Raw genomic sequence first — 6361 nt, 5'->3', positions numbered from 1 at the left:
TCGTATATCTGTATATTTTAACATTTAAATAAAGAGTATGTAATAAAAAATCTTTTGTCATTGTGTGTTTTAGGTGCTATAGTGACACATGTCTGACATTGGAAATACGTTAGTACTAGGGCTGGGATAAACGATTATTTTTTAAACGATTAATCTAGCGATTATTTTTTTCGATGCATCGATTATTCTAACGATTAATTTTCCCCGTCCGATTCGATTTCGATTTGATTATCTCCCCATTAACTGACTAATAGCAATTTATACATGTTGATTCACATATCTGAATGAAAAAAAACATGAATTTCTTAACATTGCAACATATGTTTATTGCTCTTAAAATTCCAAAATAAAAAAAACTATACAAGTGCAAAGTAGGCTAATGCATTCGTAGTCAGAGGTAGCATTCAATAAAACCTTGAAGCCTTGAAAACACATATAGGCCTAGCTTACTGAAAAAAGTGCAATCTGTCACGACACATTAAAGAGCTACAAAATAGTAGGCTTATGGTTTAATTTTCTTTGACTGACCAACTTTGAAAGTTGAGACTTTATTAAATGTTACCTTCTTGGTCCTGTCTGTCAGCGCGTTGTCAGTGTCCTCTATGTATTTTTCAGGACATTAATAGCTATAAGCGCATACTTGCAGCAGTCTCGCACGCGCTTAGAGCTCGTGTGAATTGCACGTATAAAATGAAGAACAACCTCGATCCATCAGGAAACGCCACATTGGTCGCTGCATTTCACTGCGCTCCATGACATTTTTCCCTTTTGCGTGAAGAAGCCGTTCGCCGGAGATGTTAAAAGATAGCGGAGTGCATCCATACATTCATGATAATCATCCTGGCGCCGGGGTCTGAGTGAGTAATTTACTCTTGAAATAAAACACTTTATTTTACTCATTAAAGACTGCTCTTATGCGGACACTCGACGAAACGGACAGTTTGGCATAATTTGTGTGTGTTATTCGTTCAAGCCGAGAACTCGATACTGACGCACATTTTTCTGTGGGTTGTGTGTGTGTGTGTACTTTAGAGGAACGAGTGCGTGCCGCCTTGCACTTCTGATAGTCTGAGGAGCCACTCGTGTTGCTACTACTCTCCGAGGCACGATCTTTGTTTTGGGTCTGACCAATTGACGCGCATATTTTGCGTCGATGTATTTTTTGCGTTGACGTAATCGATGACGTCGACGCGTTGTCCCAGCCCTTGTTAGTACATCAAAAGAGGGGGGCTCAAGATGGCGCCGTGAGCGGTTGTGGTTTTTCAAGCTGAGAAGCTCAAGCAATATCGGGAATTTCCCCGCAAATGAAGATACGGTTTTCGTAAAGTTGCTAACTAATATTTAGAGTTTTTTTACGGGTTGCAGCAATTGATTAAATTTTGATTTTAGAGCGGTGCGAACAGTAATTACCAGAGCATCAGCACACAGTTTGGAAAAATGGCTGAGGATGCTAATCTTGGTGCAGAGATGGAGGTTGAGACAGTAAAAGAGAAGAGAAACTTCAGCGATACCCACTCGTATGCCTGTAAAGTAAAAAACGGAGGAAGTTGTGATTCGTGTCCAAACACACCAAGCAAAAATCAACCTTCCAAAAGGCAAACAAAATGTTGTGACCTCCTCTGCCAAAGAAAGCGAACTCTCTTTAAGTGAAGTACAGGAGAATATCATCCGAATTCTCTCTGAGAAGATCAACGAGAGGTCCGGCCAGATTGAAAGAATGGTGAAGGAGAATTCTTACAACATTGAAGCGTTGAGCAAATCTCTTACCTCAGTTCATGATGATGTAATGGAGTTGCAAAATGAAAATAAAATCCTAAAAAATGCAAATGCTCTCCTAGGAAAAAAAGTCAAAGAAATGAACACGAAAATTCATGACCAGGAACGTTACAGCCGCATATGGTGTCTGCGTTTGTATGGATTGTCCGAGCAATCCGGTGAAAACGTGAAAACGAGAGTCATGGAAATATGCAAACAAGTGTCCGCCGACACAGCGGACAGGCATATAATAGCGGATGCTTTGGATGTGGCACATCGTCTTGGCAGACTTAAATCTCGGATGATGGCAGGAAAGTTCTACCAAGACCGGTGATCATGAGATTCATTTCTCGCACAGCCAGAGATTTGATCTGGAAAAATTCAAAAAACAACGAGTATCTGAACACCAAAGGGCTGCGGTTTAAGGAGGACTTGACTGCTTTTGACATTGAAGCACGGAATCGTCTTTGGCCGGCTGTGGAGAGGGCGAGGAAGGAGGGCAAAAGCGCATACTTCAGTGGAGCGAGGGCGTTCGTGGATGGTAAAGAGATTTATCCCGAAGAGGGCAACGGATACTCATAGACTTGTGGTCGTTTATTTGGATTCTGCAGTTGGAGGTGACCTGTAAAGGTCAAGGTTAATCATCTCTATTAGAGACAAGAAGTGGTTGCTTCTAAGTTCTAAATCGGATGGTTAAATAACGGATGCACTTTAAGGGCGTTTTCACACCTGAAAGTCCGCACCAAGGTACGAACCAAAGTTCACATTTTGATACATTTTATACTTTCTGAAAGTTTTGGTTTGGTTTCACACTGCAATTATGCGAGCGCACTAAAGAACTTTACGTGACATACTTGCGTCCTGTCGTCATCATCTATGTGGGCTGCATCTCGACATTGATTGGTTTGTAAATGGACGTGCGTCTGACGTCAGCGTGTTGTCAATCCGGCGGGTAACTTTGACAACATGAATGAAAAGACGCATATCGTTGCAACTGTATTGTTATTTTTATGGCATAATTACCTGCAGCACCAACTATACACAAGGCTAGTTCAAATTCGCCAAATGAACGTCCTCGTCGTTTGAACATTTTATCGTCGCCGGCAGGAAAGGAGGTGAAGACTGCAAGCAATCATGCGAGCTCTTTTTTTCCTGCGTTTTTTCCAGTTGACTTCTAATTATGTCATCAGACCATACTTCAATTAAAAACCTTGTCTCCTCCTCTCCCCATGTGCGTACGGCTCATTTTTCCTGCCACCTTCTGTTTTTTCGGCTATGCGGGAAACACCGGAACTTCCTGTAAAAGGTCTGAAAGTCCGAACCATACAGAAATGCTTTCACACTAGAAACGAACCAAACCTTTGTTCAGTTTGATCCGGACCGAGACTACCTCTTTTCGTCGGACCAAATTTCGTCTGTTTGGTCCGGACCGTGGCCGGGGGAGGTTTCACACCTGTAATTTTGATTCGGACCAAACTGAAAAGTCCGAAAGTCCGGACCAAACAAGGTAGGTGTGAAAGGGCCCTTAGGTTTATTTAAATGTTTGCAACTGTTATCATTTTTGAAGATCGTTTGTGGGAATCCCACTATGTTAAAATTTAAAGTTTAGGCTATTAACCTACTCTTGTGGTTTATTTTTCAGTAATTGGTTACTTTTGACAAGTTATGTCTCTTTCTTTATTTTCTATCAATGCCAGAGGTATTCGTGATATTCTAAAGAGAAAAGCTTTATTTTTGTATTGCAAAGGGAAATGTGTAGATTTATGTTTAATTCAGGAAACGCATGCATGTTCTTCAGATGCAAAGTTCTGGAAAAATCAGTGGGGAAAAGAGATTTGGTTGTCATTTGGCAGTAATCGATCAGCGGGGGTCGCTATTTTACAGGATAAATTTACAGGGCGGATACTAAATTATGAACAAGATGATTGTGGTAGATGGGTATTACTTGTGATAGATAAGGATAACGAAATATTTGTATTAGTTAATTGTTATGCCACCAATAACAACATGAACAATGAAACACTCTCTTTGCATATTGAATCTAGAATTCAGCATTTTGTTTTATCATATCCATTAGCTAAAGTTATTTGGGGAGGAGATTTCAATACTGTGTTTGATGCAACCATTGATAGATGGCCTCCTAAAAGTAGGCCTGGCCCTTCGAGTGAACTAGTTAATGTATGTTTAAGATTGGGCCTCACTGATGTGTGGAGAGATAAGAATCCAGACAGGGAGGAATATACGTGGAGTAATAAGAACACATCTCTTCATTCTCGTATTGACTATTGGTTATTGTCCAATGATTTAGCTAATAATGTGGCCTCTGTACTGATAGAACCTTGCATAATGACAGATCATAAAGGAATATTCATAAGAATAAATATGGTGAAAGATAAATCGGTCAAAAAAATTAATAGTTACTGGAAATTAAATAATAAATTGCTTGAAAGTGAATGCCTAAAGAAAAAAATCAAACACATTATTGAAAAATATAGATCAATTGCAGATATGGAAAAGACGTATGGAAAGTACTGGGAATTAATGAAGTTTGATATCAGAACGGCATCCTTTAACCAAGGAAATTTGGAAGCAAAAAATAAAAAAAGGAAAGAAAATTCAATTATTAAGGAAGTATTAAATTTGAATAAAAAGAAGAAAGTTAAGTTGAATTAAATTAATTAAATGTATTACATACTGAACTAGATCATATCTATGAGGATAAAGCAAAAGGAGCATTTATTCGATCTAGACTTAAATGGTTAGAAAAAGGGGGAAAAAATACAAAATATTTTTTTTGGCCTTGAAAAAAGAAACGGTGATTTTGCCTCAGTCTCAAAACTAATGATTAGAAAAAAATAGTAGATCATTCTTTAGATATTTCAAAATATGTTTCTCAGTTTTCTAGTAATTTGTAATCTTCCACAATGGCTACTTCCAATATTGATATTTTTTTAAATAACTTTATGAGTGATACCAAATAAATAGATCAGAACTTCCAAAATGTGTGTGATAAAGAAATAGTTATTGAGGAGTTGAGAGAGTGCATTAACTTGCTAAAAAATAACAAATCTCCAGGCAATGACGGGCTAACAGGAGAGTTTTATAAGACATTTTTTAAAGAACTTTCACCCTTTTTATTATTAGTATTTATAGAAGTTATAGAAAAAGGTGAATTGCCTGCTTCATTAAAACTAGGGGTTATAACACTGATCCCCCAAACCTAACAAGGACAAGTTACTTATTGAAAATTGGAGGCTTATTAGTTTGCTTAATAATGACAGTAAGTTGTTTGCAATGATTTTTGCTAGAAGAATGAAACAAGGTTTAGATCAAATAATTGATTTTGGAACAGTCTGGTTTTATGCAAGGCCGTCATATTAGGAATAATATTAGACTGATCTTAGATATGGTAGACTATAATAATTTTATTGAAGATGATAGTTTTATTTTATTTATTGATTTTTATAAAGCATTTGATACTGTAAATCATGATTTTATTTTCAAAGTTATTAAATTGTTAGGTTTTGGAGATGTATTTTTGAAAGCAGTCAAAACCTTGTACAATGGCTGTAATAGTTCTGTCAAACTTGCATTTGGTACTTCACAAAGGTTTGATATTCATCGTGGCATTAGGCAAGGATAACCCCTCTCTCCTTCTTTATTTTTGTTGGTCAACAAGGTTTTGGCAATGCATGTAAAAAGAAATAAGTATAATTGTATCACAGCTTTAGGATTAGAATTTAAACTTAGCCAGTTTGCTGATGACACTGCATTTTTTTTTGAAAAACAAATTCGAGGTACCAAAAATAATTCGATGTATTGAGGCATTCACTGCTGTATCTGGCCTTAAAATGAATTGTGATAAATCTGTATTGTTTCCCCTTAAAGATTGCTCCTCTACAGAAATAGAGAACATCCCAGTTAAACACCAATTAACATATCTAGGTATAGTAATTTGTAAAAATGAAAAACAAAGGAGTCAGTTAAATTTTGAACCAATTATTGAGAGAACAAAAAATAAATTTAATTGGTGGTTAATGAGGGATATATCAATAATTGGGAGGGTATTATTGTCAAAGGCGGAAGGTATATCTAGATATATACATCTTTATCATTAGATGTGCCTCCTAAGGTGATTAAGGAATTAGATTAGATACTTTATGACTTCCTATGGAGGAAAAGACCACATTATTTAAAAAAGGAGGTAATATGTAACACCAAAGAACAAGGGGGACTTGAGGTTTTAGATTATAATACACTTAACGACACTTTTAAAATTAAATGGTTGATAGAGTTTTTGAAGAATAGAGAAAGTCTTTGGAACATATTTCCAAATTATATGTTTAATACTCTTGGAGGCGTAGATTTTTTGTTGAAATGTAATTTTTCTGCTGACAAAATTCCTGTAAAATTGGCCAGTTTTCACAGACAAGCCCTGCTAGCATGGAAATTGGTATATAATCACAATTTTTAACCACACAACGAGTTCATATGGAATAACAAAGACATACTTTTTAAAAACAAATCACTATTCTATCACACTTGGTTTAATGAAGGGATTATATTAGTAAGACAATTGGTTAATTCCAATGGATATTTGTTATCA

The 6361-nt window shown here is 36.5% G+C and overlaps 1 protein-coding gene across 1 annotated transcript in view; it reads right to left on the bottom strand.

The window, feature by feature from the left end:
• Window positions 1-6361, bottom strand: part of LOC143710510 (B-cell receptor CD22-like) — a 773497-nt gene that overhangs the window by 566937 nt on the left and 200199 nt on the right. The window lies entirely within an intron of this gene.

Source organism: Siphateles boraxobius, unplaced genomic scaffold, assembly GCF_051911475.1.
Source record: "Siphateles boraxobius isolate OS27281-9 unplaced genomic scaffold, OSU_SipBor_1 47, whole genome shotgun sequence".
NCBI classification, from domain to species: Eukaryota; Metazoa; Chordata; class Actinopteri; order Cypriniformes; family Leuciscidae; genus Siphateles; species Siphateles boraxobius.
The sequence above is the reverse complement of the archived record's forward strand: the minus strand, read 5'-3'. Positions and strand labels throughout refer to the sequence as shown.